This window comes from Ovis canadensis, chromosome 3, assembly GCF_042477335.2.
Source record: "Ovis canadensis isolate MfBH-ARS-UI-01 breed Bighorn chromosome 3, ARS-UI_OviCan_v2, whole genome shotgun sequence".
NCBI classification, from domain to species: domain Eukaryota; kingdom Metazoa; phylum Chordata; class Mammalia; order Artiodactyla; family Bovidae; genus Ovis; species Ovis canadensis.
The window spans coordinates 120,475,295-120,496,064 of NC_091247.1; the positions used below are offsets into that span (position 1 = coordinate 120,475,295).

The following is a 20,770-nucleotide window of genomic DNA, read 5'->3' on the forward strand; positions in this document are numbered from 1 at the left end:
CTTCCTGCAGTGCCTACTAGCTGTGCAACTTTAAGAAGTTAACCTAAATTCCCGGAGTTTTGGTTTCATCATCTATAAGATGATCATTATAGTAGGTTCATCATGGAGCTGTAGGATTGAATGTCATTATGTATATATATTATATATATATATATATAAAGATTATGGCATAAAATAAGCACTCACTAAATGGGTTTGGCTTTTACTATTGCTATTTTTGTATGTATAAGAAGATGATGGCATTTATTTAAGATTCAAAATAGGACAGTTAATAAAAACTATACAGTCTTACTCATAATCAGCAGAATTGATTTTAGTTTATAGAACACTCACCTCAAAATAGAAAAATGAGGAGACTATGCAGAGTGACAAGATTCAGGTTTATTTTAAAGATCCCATCTCTGTAAAGCCTAGGCCACCTTTGCAGAGGAGAGCTTAGTGAGGGTCAGGGAAAGGGGTGCAAAGGACATTTCTTAGTTTTTGAGATTGTTCCCTTTATCTATTTCTGCAAAACAAACCACGTTGAATCTGATGGTATTAAAAACAACATTAAAAAATAGTGTCTCTCATAGTTCTGGGGTTGATATTAGTCAAGTTTCACTCCCTTAGGATCACTCATGTCACAGAAGTCAGACAATGTCTAGAATTTGAGTCATCTCAAAGGCTTCTTTTTTATAATCAACTTTTTGTTAGATAACAATTTTATATTTATGATTTTTTTTCAAAGATAGTAAACAGTTCCTGAATACTCCATACCCAGTTTCCATTCCTATTACATCTTACATTAGTATAGTACTTTTATCACAAGTAATGAATCGATATTGATATATTAGTATCAACTTAGGAAGGAATGATGCTAAAGCTGAAACTCCAATCCCTCCCAGCATCAAAGTCTTTTCCAATGAGTCAACTCTTCGCATAAGGTGGCCAAAGACTCTGATGCTGGGAGGGATTGGGGCCAGGAGGAGAAGGGGACGACAGAGGATGAGATGGCTGGATGGCATCACGGACTCGATGGACGTGAGTCTGAGTGAACTCCAGGAGTTGGTGATGGACAGGGAGGCCTGGTGTGCTGTGATTCATGGGGTCGCAAAGAATCGGACACAACTGAGCGACTGAACTGACTGACTGACTGAAAGTGCTGAACTATCATGTGTTCAGATCTTCTCTGCTAAGTCGCTTCAGTCGTGTCCGACTGCGCGACCACATAGACTGCAGCCCGCCAGGCTCCCCCGTCCCCAGGATTCTCCAGGCGAGAACACTGGAGTGGGTGGGTTACTGTTTCCTTCTCCAATGCATGAAAGTGAAAAGTGAAAGTGAAGTCGTTCAGTCGTGTCCGACTCTTTGTGACCCCATGGACCGCAGCCCACCAGGCTCCTCCGTCCATGGGATTTTCCAAGCAAGAGTACTGGAGTGGGGTGCCATTGTCTTCTCTGTCAGATCTTTTCAGTTTTATCCTAATGTCCTTTTTTCTGTTTCAGCATTTCATTCTAGATAACACATTATATTGCATACATGGTCATGTCTCCTTAAACTCTTCTTGGCCTCAAGAGTTTCTCAGACTTCCTTTACATTCGATGACCTTGTAATTTTCAAGCATTGTTGGTCAGGTGTTTTTGTATAATATGCTTAAGTTGTGATTTGTTTGATGTGTTTCTCATTATTAGACTGGGGTAATATATTTTGAGGGTGAAACTGCAGAGATAATGTGCAGTTCTCATCATAAAATATCAAAGGTGTATATTACCAGTGTGACTTCCCATTGTTGATGTTACCTTTGTTCATTTTAAGTTTTGCTGTAATGAATTACCACAAACTTTAGAAGCTTAAGAAACAAGAAAATATGACCTTCTGTTTCGATAGTTTACAAATCCAACATTGGTCTTCTGGGCTAAAATCAAGATGTCACAGGAACTGTATTTTTTTTCGTAGGCTCTGGGGTAGCATCTGTGTTCTTGCCATTCCACCTTTCTAGAGGCTTTCCTTATTTCTTGACTCCTAGCCCCTCTCCCCCTCCTTCACATTCAGCAATGCCATACTCCTCAGTGCCTTTTTTCAGTCACGTCTTTTTCTGACTTTCCTCTTCTGTCTCCCTCTTCCATTTTTAAGGACCCTTGTGATTACATTAGGCCCATCTGAATAATACAAGAATACCTCCTTTATCTGAAGGTCAGCTGATTAGAAAACTTAATTCCAACTGCACACTTAATTTGCCTTTGCCATGTACCATAACATATCCACATGTTCCAGGGCCTACAATGTATACATCATAGAGGCCAGTATTCTTCCTACCAGTTTAATCTTGATCATTTGCTTGAGGTATGTTTTCCCCTCTCTTTCATTATATACCCTCTGGAAGAAAGTCAGTGTGTGTAGTTCACACTTAAGGACTGGGAAATTATTATTTTATGCCTCCTTAAGGGCAGTATATCTACATAAGTTACTTGAGAGTCATCTATTTTTCTCTTTCATTTCAGACTTTATTTTCGGGGGCTCCAAAATCACTGCAGATGGTGACTGCAGCCATGAAATTAAAAGACGCTTTCTCCTTGGAAGAAAAGTTATGACCAATCTAGATAGCATATTCAAAAGCAGAGACATTACTTTGCCGACTAAGGTCCGTCTAGTCAAGGCTATGGTTTTTCCAGTGGTCATATATGGATGTGAGAGTTGGACTGTGAAGAAGGCTGAGCGCCAATGAATTGATGCTTTTGAACTGTGGTGTTGGAGAAGACTCTTAAAGAGTCCCTTGGACTGCAAGGGGATCCAACCAGTCCATTCTGAAGGAGATCAGCCCTGGGATTTCTTTGGAAGGAATGATGCTAACGCTGAAACTCCAGTACTTTGGCCACCTCATGCAAAGAGTTGACTCATTGGAAAAGACTCTGATGCTGTGAGGGATTGGGGGCAGGAGGAGAAGGGGATGACCCAGGATGAGATGGCTGGATGGCATCACTGACTCGATGGACGTGAGTCTGAGTGAACTCCAGGAGTTGGTGATGGACAGGGAGGCCTGGCGTGCTGCAATTCATGGGGTCGCAAAGAGTCGGAAACGACTGAGCAACTGAACTGAACTGAATCCCTAGTTTTTCCTATGGACTATTGCGCGTCTGTTTTATACTTTGGATTATAGTATAATACTGCTTGGCTTACTTTGTTTCTCAAGTTTTTCCATTTTGGATATTGAGAACTCATTGAGATGACTCCTGATTCCTTTGACTTATCCTCATAATCGTGGGATTTTTTTTCTTTTTTTTTTTTTAGGGCTTTCTTACTTTCTGGAATTATAAGATGCTCTAGTCTTGTTTATATACTTCCTGTGCCATTGTAACAACCATCCTTTTCTCTTATCTCTTTTATTGAGGTCCAAAGTCTAGGTGCTATGTACTCTTGTTGCTAGTAGGGCATTAATATTTCTAGGGTCTTTCAGCTGACACAGCATGGAGGTAGATATTTGTGTACTAACCTATGAATATGCACGTTTTTATTTTTAGCTATCTATATCTATACTAACCATGAATTGATGCTGAGGTCTCAACTCTAATCTAGCTTTCTTTCCCTAATCTATAACTTCCCATTCCAACACTGAGAAAGCTTACTCCTACCATCCCCTAACATTTCCTTATTGCTTAGCTCCTGCATACAAATAAAGTGGGTTCAGAATTACTAATACATATGCCCATGGGAAACAGTTTTATCAACTACACTAGAGTACTTATGTACAGCTCTTTTTTCCTTTAGTAGAATATACTCCGCTAATTTCCAGTGTTACTTAGCTCAGCCAATTTTTCTCCATACCATTCAGTGACATAGTTTCACATAGCTGTAATATAGTTAAATGTTCTGGTCACATCTAGCGTTTCATCCCATGACTCCCCCAAACCCCTGAATAATCTCACAAATATTTGCATACTTTGAGGTTCACCGTTTCTGCCGTAAAGTTCTGTGAGTTTTGACAAATGCTTGATGTCCTGTACTTACCACTAGAGAGTCTCACAGAACAGTTTAATCACCCCCAGATTTCCTGTACTTCATCTATTGCAACCCCTATCTCTTGAACTCCTGACAACCCATGATGTATTTTTGCCTTTCCAAAATGTTACATAGTTGGTATCATAGTTTATGGAGCTTTCTCAGACTGTTCTTTTTAATTAATTAATTTTTTGATGGATCATTGCTTTAGAGAATTCTGCTATTTTCTGTCCTCTGTATGGTTCAGACTGGTTTATTTTACTAGCAATATGCATTTAAGATTCATTTATGTTCTGTATGGCTTGACAACTCATTTTTTATTGCTAAATTATGTTATATAGATATAGTTTACCTATTCACCTCTTATAGGACATCTTGGTTACTTCCAGCTTGGGAAATTATGAATAAATTTGCCATAAACTTCTGCAGGTTTTTGTACAGGCATAGGTTTTCAAATCGGAGAAGGCAATGGCAACCCACTCCAGTACTCTTGCCTGGAAAATCCCATGGAAGGAGGAGCCTGGTAGGCTACAGTCCATGGGGTCACTAAGAGTTAGACACAACTGAAGCTACTTAGTAGCAGCAGCAGCAGGTTTTCAAATCAATTGAATAAATATATAGAAGCATGGTGGTAGGATTATATGGTAAGACTATATTGACTTCTGTAAGAAACTGCCAACCCATCTTCTAAGTCATTATACCATCTTATATCCCCATAGTAGTAAATGAGAGTTCTTGCTGTTCTTCATTTTAAAAATATTAGTATTGTCACTCTTTTCAGATTTTGGCCATTGTAATAGATAAAGAGAATTATCTCACTGCTGTTTCGATTTGAAGTTCCCTAAAGGCAGGTGATGTGGAACCTTTTCAAGATACTTAGGTTGCCATTTCTGTATTTTCTTTGATGAGATGTCTATTTATACCCTTTTCAGTTCAGTTCAGTCACTCAGTCGTGTCTGACTCTTTGTGACCCCATGGACTAGAGCAAGCCAGGCTTCCCTGTCCATCACCAACTCCCAGAGTTTACTCAAACTCATTTCCATAGAGTCGGTGATGCCATCCAACCATCTCATCCTCTGTCGTCCCCTTCTGCTCAATCTTTCCCATCATCAGGGTATTTTCAGATGAGTCAGTACTTTGCATCAGGTGGCCAAAGTACTGGAGTTTCACCTTCAGCATCAGTCCTTCCAATGAATATTCAGGACTGATTTCCTTTAAGATGGACTGGTTGGATCTACTTGCAGTCCAAGGAACTCTCAAGAGTCTTCTCCAACATCACAGTTCAAAAGCATCAGATCTTTGGTGCTCAGCTTTCTTCACAATCCAACTCTCACATCCATACATGACCACTGGAAAAACCATGGCCTTGACTAGATGGATCTTTGTTGGCAAAGTAATGTCTCTGCTTTTTAATATGCTATCTAGGTTGGCCATAACTTTCCTTCCAAGGAGTAAGCGTCTTTTAATTTCATGGCTGCAGTCACCATCTACAGTAATTTTGGAGCCCAGAAAAATAGTCAGTCATTGTTTCCACTGTTTCCCCATCTATTTGCCATGAAGTGATGGGACAAGACGCCATGATCTTAGTTTTATAATTACTGAGTGTTAATAGTTCTTGGTATATTTTGAATACAAATCTTTTATCAAATATGTGTTTCATAAATATTTTATCTTAGTGCCTAATTTTTTCATTCTATCAACAATGTCATTTTCAGAAAAGAAATTTTTTAATGAAGTACATCTTTATTTCTTTTTAATTTCATGGATCATACTGTTGGTATCATATTTGAAAGCTAATTGTTAGTTCAAGTTCATGTAGATACTATTTTATGTTTCCATCAGACATTTCATAACTGAATTTCACATTAAGGTATGTGACCCATTTTGAGTTAATTTTTTGTGAGATATAAGGTCTATGTTTAGACAATTTTTTGCATATATACTTGGAGTTGCTTTTGTTGAAAAGATGATTATTTCTCCATTAAATGTTATCTGTATCATTATCAGAGATTAGTTAACTACGTTTGTGTGTATCTGTTTCATTGATTTATGTCTTATTTTTCTTCCAATGCTTCTATCCTGATTAATATAGCTTTATAGTTCAGTTCAGTCGCTCAGTCGTGTCCGACTCTTTGTGACCCCATGAATCACAGGACGCCAGGCCTCCCTGTTCACCATCTCCCGGAGTTCACTCAGACTCACGTCCATCGAGTCCGTGATGCCATCCAGCCATCTTATCCTCGGTTGTCCCCTTCTCCTCCTGCCCCCAATCCCTCCCAGCATCAGAGTTTTTTTCCAATGAGTCAACTCTTCTCATGAGGTGGCCAAAGTACTGGAGTTTCAGCTTTAGCATCATTCCTTCCAAAGAAATCCCAGGGCTGATCTCCTTCAGAATGGACTGGTTGGATCCCCTTGCAATCCAAGGGACTCTCAAGAGTCTTCTCCAACACCATTTCAAAAGCATCTATTCTTTTGTGCTCAGCCTTCTTCACAGTCCAACTCTCACATCCATACATGACCACAGGAAAAACCATAGCCTTGACTAGACAGACCTTAGTCGGCAAAGTAATGTCTCTGCTTTTGAATATGTTATCTAGGTTGGTCATAACTTTTCTTCCAAGGAGTAAGCGTCTTTTAATTTCATGGCTGCAGTCACCATCTGCAGTGATTCTGGAGCCCCCCAAAATAAAGTCTGACACTGTTTCCACTGTTTCCCCATCTATTTTCCATGAAGTGATGGGACCGGATTCCATGATCGTTGTTTTCTGAATGTTGAGCTTTAGGCCAACTGTTTCGCTCTCCTCTTTCACCTTCATCAAGAGGCTTTTTAGCTCCTCTTCACTTTCTGCCATAAGGGTGATGTCATCTGCATATCTGAGGTTATTGATATTTCTCCCGGCAATCTGGATTCCAGCTTGTGTTTCTTCCAGCCCAGCATTTCTCATGATGTACTCTGCATAGAAGTTAAATAAGCAGGGTGACAATATACAACCTTGACATACTCATTTTCCTATTTGGAACCAGTCTGTTGTTCCATGTCCAGTTCTAACTGTTGCTTCCTGACCTGCATACGGATTTCTCAAGAGGCAGGTCAGGTGGTCCGGTATTCCCATCTGTTTCAGAATTTTCCAGTTTATTGTGATCCACACAGTCAAAGGTTTTGGCATAGTCAATAAACAGAAATAGATGTTTTCCTGGAACTCTCTTTCTTTTTCCATGATCCAGCGGATGTTGGCAATTTGATCTCTGGTTCCTCTGCCTTTTCTAATAGCAGCTTGAACGTAGGGAGTTCACGGTTCATGTATTGCTGAAGCCTGGCTTGGAGAATTTTGAACATTACTTTACTAGCATGAGATGAGTGCAATTGTGCGGTAGTTTGAGCATTCTTTGGCATTGCCTCTCTTTGGGATTGGAATGAAAACTGACCTTTTCCAGTCCTGTGGCCACTGCTGAGTTTTCCAAATTTGCTGGCATATTGAGTGCAGCACTTTTACAGCATCTTTCAGGATTTGAAACAGCTCAACTGAAATTCCATCACCTCCACTAGCTTTGTTCGTAGTAATGCTTTCTAAGGCCCACTTGACTTCACATTCCAAGATGTCTGATTCTAGATTAGTGATCACATCATCATGACTATCTGGGTTGTGTTATAATTGGTCTTGAAATCAAGTAGTATGAGATCTTCAACTTTGTTCTTTGGTATTGTTATCTATCATAGGTCTTTTTTCTTTCCATATGAACTTTAGAATAAGTCTGCTGTTATCTAATAAATAGCTTGCTGGGAATTTAACTGGAATGGCATTGAATATACAGATCAAGCTGTGAATAAGTGATGTTTCAGCAACCTATATTACATGGTAATTCTAGAAATCCAATAGTGAGTGAAAACATTCTTGCATAGTTTCTGATCTAGGAAGGAAAAAGTCCAGTTTCTGATCATTAGATATAATGCTATCTGTATGATTTTTGTATAAATTCTTTATGTGAAGAATATAAAAGAGGCAGTAATCTTTTATTCATAGTTTTTTGAAGAATTTTTTTAAATTAAATATCTGCTGCTTGATAATTGTTGACTGGAAATTCAGCCAACTGCTGTCATTGGAGGACATACATGTAACTTCTCTATGTGGGCCTCTTCATTTCTTGATAGCTGGTTTTTAAGGATAACCTCTCTAAGTGAGAGAACTGGTGGAAGCTGTCTCAGTTTAAATGGTCCTGCTTCAGTAGGCTTGTGATATAAGTCCACTTTATTCCATTTATTAGAAACAAGTCACTAAAGTAACTGACTACAGTCAAAAAAAGGGGGGGGGAGGATTAGATTTCATTTGTTGATATAACCGTGTCAAAGAATTTGTAAGAACATTTGAAAAATTTCCATTATCACTCATACCTCAAAGGTGGAAGTATTTGCACCAATATTTTCTGTAGAATGAAAATACTGACTGCTCTAGAATAGACTAGTTGTGGTCTCATTTTATTTGTGGTTGGAGGCCTCTTAGCACAAGTACCATGCTAGTCTCTGTCTATACTTTGCAAATCAGATGAGCCCTGGGCTGCCAGGGTCCAGCCCTAGTGGATCCAGGGTAATTCAAAGGGGAGACAGAATCGGCATCCTAGGAATTAATTGCTTAATTAAAGATATATAGAGAGATTAGAAACAGATAGTGTAGTAGGAAATATTAGTGGAGAAAAAGAGGCTGAATAACTTGGTTTATGTGGGATACCAATACAATTCCAAGACAAGGAATTTGCACCATCTACGTTGGGCCACCGGCACCACTTGAATATCAGAAGGTGCCCCTCCTTGGGCTCCTTCTTGTGTGGAACTTAAAAGCCGGGGCAAGTAAGTAGACGTGGTGAGCACCCAAGCTCCAGATGGGAATTCAGCCAGAAAAATGAGGAGCAATAAGGAATGACATGGGGGAACCAGTCTTTCCAGAAACTGATCCGATTTCTTTATTTTTTAGGTTTGCTTATATACCTTTTGTTACACATAGAGACAAATGGAAATTTTAAAGTCACGCAGGGGTCAGCAGTCCTAACCTTTATCAAAATCAGGTGCTTCATATAAATGTATAAAAAAAACAGGTCTTAGGGGTTTTACATGATCTTCTGGCCATGGGGCCTGCTGACATTTTATGATCCTTTCTTTCTGATAACCAAAAACCTTATTTTTTCCAAGGGTGTTTTTTCTTAAACCAGGTGCCACCCTCTGAAGGTAGCAGATAAAGTTGCATTCCTATAGGGTGAGGGTGTAGTGGGTTACAACTAAGAAAGGAATTTATTTAACCTAAGGTTAACATGATTAATCTTAAAGGTTAATACTTATTTCTCCTATATGCTAGTTATATTCATTATAAGGGCAGGGAATATGGAGATTTAGCAGCAAACATCAGCCCAACAAATGAAAACCCTTCACCAATGTTTCCCTTAAGATCTATTTAATCTTAAGATAGTGATAAATTTACATTTTTGCATAGCAAGGACACAATGATTTATAACAAAGTACAGTAATCTATAACAGAAGAGAAAATTCATTAACTCAAAAAGTCTAGTATTGCTAACATCAAAAACTACTATATTTCCTTTTCTATATTCCAAACATTGATTAGTATATTCCCAGGTGCCTAAGGATATGGAGGCCTGGTGGCAATCATTGACTCAACAATGAGAAAAGCCCTATGCTAATTAAGACTTTCAAAATACTCCAAGCTCTCTGTGCTGTTTATGGTTGAGAGGTTATCCCACAAGCTAGTCTGTCAGCAGAGAGGTTTGACCTGAGACACCCTTGTCACACCCAGGGCAGGGAATTAGCAACAATTATTGGCACAACAAATGAAAAACCCTTCACCAATATAATTCCTAACCAACCCACTGCACTAATAATTTCTAACTTCCCAAAAGAATCTGCCTTTAGTAAGTCTAAAACATCTCATGCCTTTCACGATTGGGAGGCTGTAACCAATCACATGTGGCCGGACAAACCTGTACAGGCAGGCTAGATAACCTTCAGAGGAGTTCGTAAGTTGAAACACTCTTGTCACGCCCAGGAATTTTTATTGACTTGGAGCTGTAAGTTAACTCCTTCTCCGAGAGAGATAATGGGGGTCAGCCCCCCGTAAAGTCAGAGGTATAGGTGAGAGCATGAAACAGTAAAGTAGGTAGACTCTGGTTTTGGGGGTAGATACTCGGGAACGGGGGGTTTCCTGAGGCTCGATCCCGGCTTTGTGTATGCCGAAGCCTCCTTCCTCATGACCTTTGCCATGGGCAGAGTTCCTCAAGCTGGCTCCCGGCACTGGGCAACAGAGAAAATATAGCCATTAAATGTTAAGATTCTGGAGAAGAAAGGTCAAGAAAGATAATGGAAGAAAAAGCCAAAGATTAAGGAAGGCTCCTTGGGAGTTTTCAAGTCTGGTATTTTCGATATATTCTGGAATCTCTTTACCTAAAGAGAAAACTAAGCTATAACACATAATAATTCCTTTAAATGGAACTAAATTAATCTTTCAACTGTGTGACTATTAGACAATGATATTTAATATATATATCTGATTTTATCAGACTGATAATGGATATCTAAAATAACTAAAATTTCACTTCAATTGTATTTTTGTATACTTGGGAGTTCAATAAAAAGAAGAAAGCAAGATACTGCACTGAAAAAAAAAAACAATTCAGGGTGAGGTGAAGAATAAGAAATGACTACTGGGATTGGGGTTTCCTTTTGGAGTGATGAAAATATTCTGGAACTGTAGTGATGATGGTTTTGCCAACACTGTTGACTAAATGTCACTTATGCTAAACTTTGTATCACGTCTAGTTAAAAAAGGGGGGCTCAGGATGGGGAACACATGTATACCTGTGGCAGATTCATGTTGATGTATGGCAAAACCAATACAATATTGTAAAGTAATTGATCTCCAATTAAAATAAATAAATTTATATTAAAAAAATAAAAACAGAAACAAAAAATAAAAGCTGCTATTGTCAAAAGTTTCATGAACATGGAACAAGAGGTTATTCACATATTGCAGATGAAAAGGCTAAATGACATAATCATTTTGGGAAACATGTTAGCAGTGATTTTGTTTTGTTTGTTTTGTTTTGCTAATATTTGTAATAGCCAAAACTTGGAAACAACTCAAATACCATTTATCAAGATGGTGGGTAAAAATTATTTTCACTCATAAGATAGAGCACTACTTAATAATAAAAAACATCTGAGCCAATTGTGCATGCAACAACATACGTGCATCTCAAAAACAGTATTTGAGTGAAAGAAACCAGACAAAAATATACTTTCTATCTGGTATGTTTTATATGAAATTCAAAAATGTATTATCAGTAAAAATATGAGAGAAACTTACTTGAAGGGTAGTACAAGTAAACCTGTTGGGATGATGGAGATATTCTATACTTTCATTGGGACATTTCTTATATGGTTCTGTGTACATTCATGAAAATGCATAGGATTAAACTTTGAAGACGTCTATTTTGCACAGACACAAATTTTGCCACAATGAAAACAAATGTTTATCTAGAATATGACCCCAATTTTTTTAAAAAATGGTTTATATTTATAATTTTCTCTAACAGTAGATATATGTAACATTTAATTTTATATGTTTCAAATTTCATGATGTTTCTGTTTTGAAGAATACTATTTTAAGTAGAAAATAAGTTTCCAATTAAAACATAGCAATTTTAAATCTAGTTGTACCAAACAAGACTAAGTGGCTATGAAACAGGTATAAATGGATTAAAAAATTAGAAAAAAAGTTTTAAAATTTATTATGGTATTGTGGTGATGCTGTAGACAATTTGAATGTTTTCTTCCTTGACGGGTATCAGATTTTGCTTAGTAAGATCAATTACTATCAGATAATTAATTTTAACTTGTCAGACTGGGGTGTGTGTGTGTGTGTGTGTGTGTGTGTGTGAATAGCTTTAGTTTTACTCATTTGAACATAGATTTGACAGCTCTCAGCCAAAGACATGTGGGAACCTCTATGTAGACTCTGTGCCCATCTCTCTGGGCAACTTTCTCCTTTTGGTTCTCTGCTCAGAATTTTTTTCAGTTAATTCTGTCTACTTCAGTAACATCTCTGATATCTGCTATCTCAACTTAGCAAGACTTCTGTACTCTACTTAAACCCATCTTCTTGTAGCATAATCTAAAGTGAGACTGCTGCTGCTGCTGCTGCTAAGTCACTTCAGTCATGTCCGACTCTGTGCGACTCCATAGACAGGAGCCCACCAGGCTCCCCCGTCCCTGGGATTCTCCAGGCAAGAACACTGAAGTGGGTTGCCATTTTCTTCTCCAATGAATGAAAGTGAAAGTGAAGTCACTTAGTCGTGTCTGACCCTTCACGGTCCCACAGACTGCAGCCTAAGCAGGCTCCTCCATCCATGGAATTTTCCAGGCAAGAGTACTAGATTGGGTTGCCATTGCCTTCTCCTACAGGCATTAAACAAAGAGCAAATCAGGTGTGTCTCCCTTCTCTTGAGAAGGATTTATGTAAGCAGTTTTCTCTAGTATTTTGTCCAGTTTTATAGTTGTTTGCAGAAGCAGCAAGTCTAGTCTTCATTAGGGGCCTCTTATCATTTAGCTTTACACTATATTGTAAATTGATAATAATTGGTATTTATAAAATGTTTTTCTCCACTCTTAAAATATTTTGTTCCGAGATAACGCACATATATCCAACTTTTAGCTTTGATGAGTGTGTGTGTCTATTTTGTTGGGGGGGCGGGGGGCTTCCCTGGTAGCTGAGCTACTAAAGAATCTGTCTGCAATGCAGGGGAACGCTGGTTTGATTCCTGGGTCAGGAAGATCCACTGGAGAAGAGATAGGCTACCTACTCCAGTATTCTTGGTCTTCCCTGGTGGCTCAGCTGGTAAAGTATCTGCCTGCAATGCCGGAGACTTGGATTCAACCCCTGGGTTGGGAAGATCCCCTGGAGAAGGGAACAGCTACCCACTCCAGTATTCTGGCCTAGAGAATTCCATGGACTGTATAGTCCATGGGGTTGCAAAGAGTGACTGAGTGACTTTCACTTTTTATAGTATTTTTCATGAAGCATATTGTTCTTGGTTAAAAATCAGTTTACAATTTAGAGACTCCTTGAAGGATAGTAATTATATTCTATAGCAATAAAGTAGTAAATAGAGACATTAAATATTGGAGTGGTAAGTTAAAAGAATTAGGATGATGAAAGAGGAGTAGTGTTATAGTTCAGTTCAGTCGCTCAGTCGTGTCTGACTCTTTGCGATCCCATGAATCGCAGCACGCCAGGCCTCGCTGTTCATCACCATCTCCCGGAGTTCACTCAGACTCACGTCCATCGAGTCTGTGATGCCATCCAGCCATCTTATCCTCGGTTGTCCCCTTCTCCTCCTGCCCCCAATCCCTCCCAGCATCAGAGTTTTTTTCCAATGAGTCAACTCTTCTCATGAGGTGGCCAAAGTACTGGAGTTTCAGCTTTAGCATCATTCCTTCCAAAGAAATCCCAGGCTTGATCTCCTTCAGAATGGACTGGTTGGATCTCCTTGCAATCCAAGGGACTCTCAAGAGTCTTCTCCAACACCATTTCAAAAGCATCAATTCTTTGGCGCTCAGCCTTCTTCCCAGTCCAACTCTCACATCCATACATGACCACAGGAAAAACCATAGCCTTGACTAGAAGGACCTTGGTCAGCAAAGTAATGTCTCTGCTTTTGAATTTGTTATCTAGGTTGGTCATAACTTTTCTTCCAAGGAGTAAGCGTCTTTTAATTTCATGGCAGCAATCACCATCTGCAGTGACTTTGGAGCCCCCAAAAATAAAGTCTGACACTGTTTCCACTGTTTCCCCATCTATTTCCCATGGAGTGATGGGACCAGATGCCATGATCTTCGTTTTCTGAATGTTGAGCTTTAAGCCAACTTTTTCACTCTCCTCTTTCACCTTCATCAAGAGGCTTTTTAGTTCCTCTTTACTTTCTGCCATAAAGGTGCTGTCATCTGCATATCTGAAGTTGTTGATATTTCTCCCGGCAATCTTGATTCCAGCTTCTGTTTCTTCCAGTCCAGCGTTTCTCATGATGTACTCTGCATAGAAGTTAAATAAGCAGGGTGACAATATACAGCCTTGACATACTCATTTTCCTATTTGGAACCAGTCTGTTGTTCCATGTCCAGTTCTAACTGCTGCTTCCTGACCTGCATACAGATTTCTCAAGAGGCAGGTCAGGTGGTCTGGTATTCCCATCTGTTTCAGAATTTTCCAGTTTATTGTGATCCACACAGTCAAAGGCTTTGGCATAGTCAATAAAGCAGAAATAGATGTTTTTCTGGAACTCTCTTGCTTTGTTGATGATCCAGCGGATGTTGGCAATTTGATCTCTGGTTCCTCTGCCTTTTCTGAAATGAGTTTGAATGTCAGGGAGTTCAGTTCACAGTTCACGTATTGGTGAAGACTGGCTTGGAGAATTTTGAGCGTTACTTTACTAGCATGTGAGATGAGTGCAATTGTGCGGTAGTTTGAGCATTCTTTGGCATTGCCTTTCTTTGGGATTGGAGTTAAAACTGACTTTTCCAGTCCTGTGGCCACTGCTGAGTTTTCCAAATTTGCTGGCCTTGGAATGCAGAATGAAGCAGGGCAAAGACTAATAGAGTTTTGCCAAGAAAATGCACTGGTCATAGCATACACCCTCTTCCAACAACACAAGAGAAAACTCTACACATGGATATCACCAGATGGTCAACAGTGAAATCAGATTGATTATATTCTATGCAGCCAAAGATGGAAAAGCTCTATACAGTCAAAAAAAAAAAAAAAAAAGACCAGGAGCTGACTGTGGCTCAGATCATGAACTCCTTATTACCAAATTCAGACTTAAATTGAAGAAAGCAGGGAAAACCACTAGACCATTCAGGTATGACCTAAATCAAATCCCTTATGATTATACAGTGGAAGTGAGAAATCGATTTAAGGGCCTAGATCTGATAGATAGAGTGCCTGATGAACTATGGAATGAAGTTCGTGACATTGTGCAGGAGACAGGGATCAAGACCATCCCATGGAAAAGAAATGCAAAAAAGCAAAATGGCTGTCTGGGGAGGCCTTACAAATAGCTGTGAAGAGAAGAGAGGTGAAAAGCAAAGGAGAAAAGGAAAGATATAGGCATCTAAATGCAGAGTTCCAAAGAACAGCAAGAAGAGATAAGAAAGCCTTCTTCAGCAGTCAATGCAAAGAAATAGAGGGAAAAAACAGATTGGGAAAGACTAGAGATCTCTTCAAGAAAATGAGAGATACCAAGGGAAAATTTCATGCAAAGATGGGCTCGATAAAGGACAGAAATGGTATGGACCTATCAGAAGCAGAAGATATTAAGAAAAGGTGGCAAGAATACATGGAAGAACTGTACATAAAAGATCTTCATGACCCAGATAGTCATGATGATGTGATTACTAATCTAGAACCAGACTTCTTGGAATGTGAAGTCAAGTGGGCCTTAGAAAGCATCACTACGAACAAAGCTAGTGGAGGTGATGGAATTCCAGTTGAGCTGTTTCAAACCCTGAAAGATGATGCTGTGAAAGTGCTGCTCAATATGCCAGTGTTACAGAGGGTGATATAAAGAAAACCTCGTGAAGAGGATATTATGTTTTGGAGGCTACATGCATGTGTGCATACTCAGTCGCTCAGTCATGTCTGACTCTTTGCAACCCCATGGACTGTAGCTCACCAGGCTCCTCTGTCCGTGGGATTTCTTAGGCAAGAATACTGGAGTTGATGGGTATTTCCTCCTCCAGGGGATCTTTCCAACCCAGGGAAGGAACCCAAGTCCCCTGTGTCTCCTGCATCAGCAGGCACATTCTTTACCACTCCACCACTTGGAAAGCCTGCAGAGGCTACTGCAGTATCTAAATAACATAATAATGTGGAAATAGGGGAAAATAGAGGGCAAAGGATAAGAAGGCTCTGCTGGTTTTATTTATTTATTTGCCATACTTCATTTCAAAAGCCTCTTTTTTATAAAGATTGTAGAAATGTGAACATTGGCATAGAGTAAAAATAGATATTTCATCAAGGATAAGGAGAAATAAAATTTAGATCAAAGAATTAAAATCTAAAATCATGTTAAAGGAGCCACACATATGGCTATGAGATTCCTAGGAAATAAAGAAAGAAAAGTGAACATAGTATCTGTAACACTGAAAAAGAACCTAGATGGAGAACAAATGAGTGAGCGAGTTTTTTCATCCCAACATCAAAGAAAGATTTCTCAAATGGATTCTTACACAGGTACCACATTTAATCATGTACTCTGATAGCACCTTTATATTAAAGACAGACACACAGTTTGCTCAAGTAATGTAATTATATCTTCTCATACTCAGGGGTAGCATTCTTTCCTTTACAATTTATGATGCTCATCCATTCTAACAGAAATATATGGACAAATATTATGTTTTATTAGATAAAGATTGGATGGAATGGTATTTTTCATCTGCAATATTTTGTCCTTATTATTGAAAATACTCTGTTTTTTTTCTTTTTTGCATATTCAGCCATATTAATTCTTCTATGTGTACACCATGTTGATATATGACTGGCTGATTGACTAAATGAATGACTGGATGGATGAGTTGGGTGGACAAAAAAAATACTAAAATTCTAGTAACTTCCTATGTAGGAAACAAGAATCTCTTCCTTGTAATGACAAAAATGCATGTACCAGTATGCCAGTTGGCCAAATGGGAGATTTAGGAGCAGTAATCTTCCAGAAAAATACTGGACCAAGGCTTATAATTGACCTTTTTGATATTTATTGTAGTTCAGTCTTCTTCTCACTTCCTAGCTATCTCTAAAGTCTGAAATGTTGGGACTATGCTAATCTCAAAAGGAACTTTAGAGCTCCAGCCTTCCCAGATAGAAGAGCATATTTGCATAGCATGAACTTTATATTGACTCTTATGTTTCCTCAGATAAATGTCTCTGATATATTTAAAAATGAATAAAATCCATCTCACAAAAGTGAGGTGGAAAATTAAAGACAAATTTTTATTTTCATTACTTCTAAATTCCAAATGTACCATCTTGGTAGGGCATGAAAGTTTTAAAGCTTCTGACTCACATTTTTTTATTGTAATCCCTCACTGTATAATCTTACATTGGGAAGGTAACAATGAATATAGATTTTAATTATCTTATCCATCAGTTCAGTTCAGTTGCTCAGTCATGTCCAACTCTTTGCAACTCCATGGACTACAGAACACCAAGGCTTTCTTGTCCATCACCAACTCCCAGAGTTTACTCAAATTTGTGTCCATTGAGTCAGTGATGCCATCCAGTCATCTCATCCTCTGTCATCCCGTTCTCCTTCTGCCTTCAATCTTTCAACATGTTCTTTATGTTACTGTTTATCACACATGAGTATGAGTAAAACCAATATAATATTGTAAAGTAAAAATACTAATAATTAATTAATTTTTTTTAAAAAGGAAAAATTTAAATGACCACCCAAGGTAGAAATACCATAAAGAGATCAGGTAAAGGAGAAAGAGTTTAAAATGAAAGATTTTAGTAACTAAAAGATTTTTACCAACATTTTCATGTGCAACTCTATTAAAAGACATACTTCAGATGCTCTCATGCTCATAATTCTAGAAGCTAGATGAAATGCTTATCAAAGCAAACTACAGAGCCATTTATATCATGACAAAGTGACTAGACAAGACTCATGGGAGAATGTCAGGAATTATAATCTAACATTAGAGTTGATGTTGTTCAGGGCTGGATTACATAACTGTGATTACTAAGCCATTTTTTCTCTGAATCATTGATAGGATGATTTATATGTATGCATTTCATAAAGCACAAGCAATCTTTAAATGTGTGATAAGTAATCCTTGGTTCAGTTCAGTTCAGTCGCTCAGTCGTGTCCGACTCTTTGCAACCCCATGAATCGCAGCACGCCAGGCCTCCCTGTCCATCACCAACTCCCAGAGTTCACTCAGACTCATGTCCATCGAGTCAGTGATGACATCCAGCCATCTCATCCTCTGTCAAGAGCAATTAGCTGAATTCCTCAGAGTTTCAGCTATAGCATCATTGCTTCCAAAGAAATCCCAGAGCTGATCTCCTTCAGAATGGACTGGTTGGATCTCCTTGCAGTCCAAGACTCTCAAGAGTCTTCTCCAACACCACAGTTCAAAAGCATCAATTCTTCGGCGCTCAGCCTTCTTCACAGTCCAACTCTCACATCCATACGTGACCACAGGAAAAACCATAGCCTTGACTAGACGGACCTTAGTTGGCAAAGTAATGTCGCTGCTTTTGAATATGCTATCTAGGTTGGTCATAACTTTTCTTCCAAGGTGTAAGTGTCTTTTAATTTCATGGCTGCAGTCACCATCTGCAGTGATTTTGGAGACCAAAAAAATAAAGTCTGACACTGTTTCCACTATTTCTCCATCTATTTCCCATGGAGTGATACTTTGTTAAATTTTCTTTTCCTTTTTTTTTTTTTTACTATACTGCTAGATATTTTACTTGGTGTTGATCCCTCGAAACAGATAAATTTTGGTATCTTTGATACATTTGTGTATCAGTGGTAAGCAAGATTTATAAAATTAACAGAAACAACCAATATTTTATATTTCTTGGCATATTTTTACTGACTTTTTATCTAAAATGATTGAAAAGGTCATTTATTAAATGGTTTGTGGTCATTGCATGATCTGATTGCAATTCTTTAGCTTTTTATTTATGCCATTGTTATTGATACATTTTGTTCTGTATTTAATTTTGGTCCTTGTATGTTTTCCTAGAAAATCACCACTTTAATAAAATCTTAAAATGTATAATAATAGCATAAAATGGGCTTTTGGAGATACTGGATTCAGGAATTGATAACAGATGTGCCAAGAAACAAGATTCCCAAGTGGCTCAGTGGTAGAGAATCTGCCTGCAATGCAGAAGACCTGGGTTCGATCCCTGGGTTGGGAAGATCCCCTGGAAGAGGACATGGAAACCTACTCCAGTATTCTTGCTGGGAGAATCCCCATGGACAGAGGAGCCTGGCAGGCTATAGTCCATAGGGTCTCAAAAGAGTTAGACATGACTGAGCACGCATGCATGCATGCATTTGCCAAGAAATGTGCCAAAAGAAATATTCCTTAATAAAATAAATTTATACAGTGTAACAGGGAAATTAGAAATCAGCAGTATGCCATACTTATCTGATCTTTTAAAAATTCTTAGTCAAAATATCTCCTTATTTTTGTTTAGTTTGAAAGTTCCCAAACATACTTGAACGTAGGTACTTCTACCATCACACAAAAACATAACTATAAATATACTACAAATCAAGGCTTTGTGGGACAGTGATTTGGAAGCACTAGCATGCACTAGATATAAAAGCTGTTCTCCCATACTCATTTATCTATTTACTGTATTGCTTTTGTAATTGTATGACTACATAATGAACAGATATCACAAAATATATACCAATATAAACGTGAATAAAGCTAGGGAAAGTTTTTATTTCTCTACTTCCATTTGTGGTTCCTTTTCTAGAATGCTGAATTGAAGGATTAACATATTTTTCCTTAATTATTAAGTAATATAATAACTTAAGCATGTATGATTAGCTCTTAGGTGTATATTTTACTACATAATTTGTGCTTTTTATTAACAATTTGTTTTTCAAATTTTGTTTTTGCTTCTCCTTTGAAACAATAATTGAGAGTTTCTTTTTTTAATTTGATGGTGAATTAATGTTTCTTATTTAAACTTTTTTCATTAATACCTAGTTTGTTAGAGTAATTTGATATTACTGTGTTTGTAATTTGATACTATTACATTTAAGAGCTGATTAAAATATTCATCAAGTGTGTGCTGTGCTCAGTTGCTTAGTCATGTCCAACTCTGAGACCCCATGGAGTCCACCAGACTCCTCTGATAATGAAACTCTCCAGGCAAGAGTGCTTGAGTGGGTTTTCATTTCCTTCTCCAGGGGATCTTCCCAACCCAGGGACTGAACCTGCATCTCCTATGTCTCCAACATTGATAGTGGATTCTTTACCACTGAGCCATCGGGGAAGTACCCTATTAAGTGTAGCCTGCTTTATAATAAAGTATGTAAATATTTGCAAAAGTATATATTCTTCCCTTGCAAGGTTAAATATTTATTTATTTATTTATTTATTTTTGTTTTCTATAAATTAGATTTATTAAGAAATACAAATTTTCTCATTCATACAAATTACATGATATTTGGAAACACCAGAAAGTTGGTAGTTTATTTTTTTCTCCCAAATCATCCCACCCTTTCCCTTTATTTATTTATTTTTAATTTTTATTTTTACTTTATTTTGCTTTACAATACTGTATTGGTTTTGCCATACATTGACATGAATCTGCCACGGGTGTACATGCGTTCCCAATCCTGAACCCCTCTCCCACTTCTTCCCCATATCATCTCTCTGGATCATCCCGGTGCGTGCACCAGCCCCAAGCATCCTCTATCCTGTATCAAACAAATACTGGCAATTTGTTTCTTCCATGATAGTATACATGTTTCAATGCCATTCTCCCAAATCATCCCACCCTCCCACTCTCCCACAGAGTCCAAGAGTCTGTTTTAAACATCTGGGTCTCTTTTGCTGTCTCGCATAGAGGGTTACTGTTACAATCTTTCTAAATTCCATATATATGTGTTAAGTTCAGTTCAGTTGCTGAGTCGTCTCTGACTCTTTGCAACCCCATGAATCGCAGCATGCCAGGCCTCCCTGTCCATCACCAACACC

At 38.2% G+C, this 20,770-nt stretch overlaps 1 non-coding gene across 1 annotated transcript; it reads left to right on the forward strand.

Moving 5' to 3' along the window:
* Window positions 1-18,897: 18,897 nt before the first annotated feature.
* Window positions 18,898-18,968, forward strand: TRNAC-GCA (transfer RNA cysteine (anticodon GCA)). Its single transcript has one exon. It is a non-coding gene; the product is annotated as a tRNA-Cys (tRNA).
* The last annotated feature ends 1,802 nt before the right edge of the window (window positions 18,969-20,770 follow it).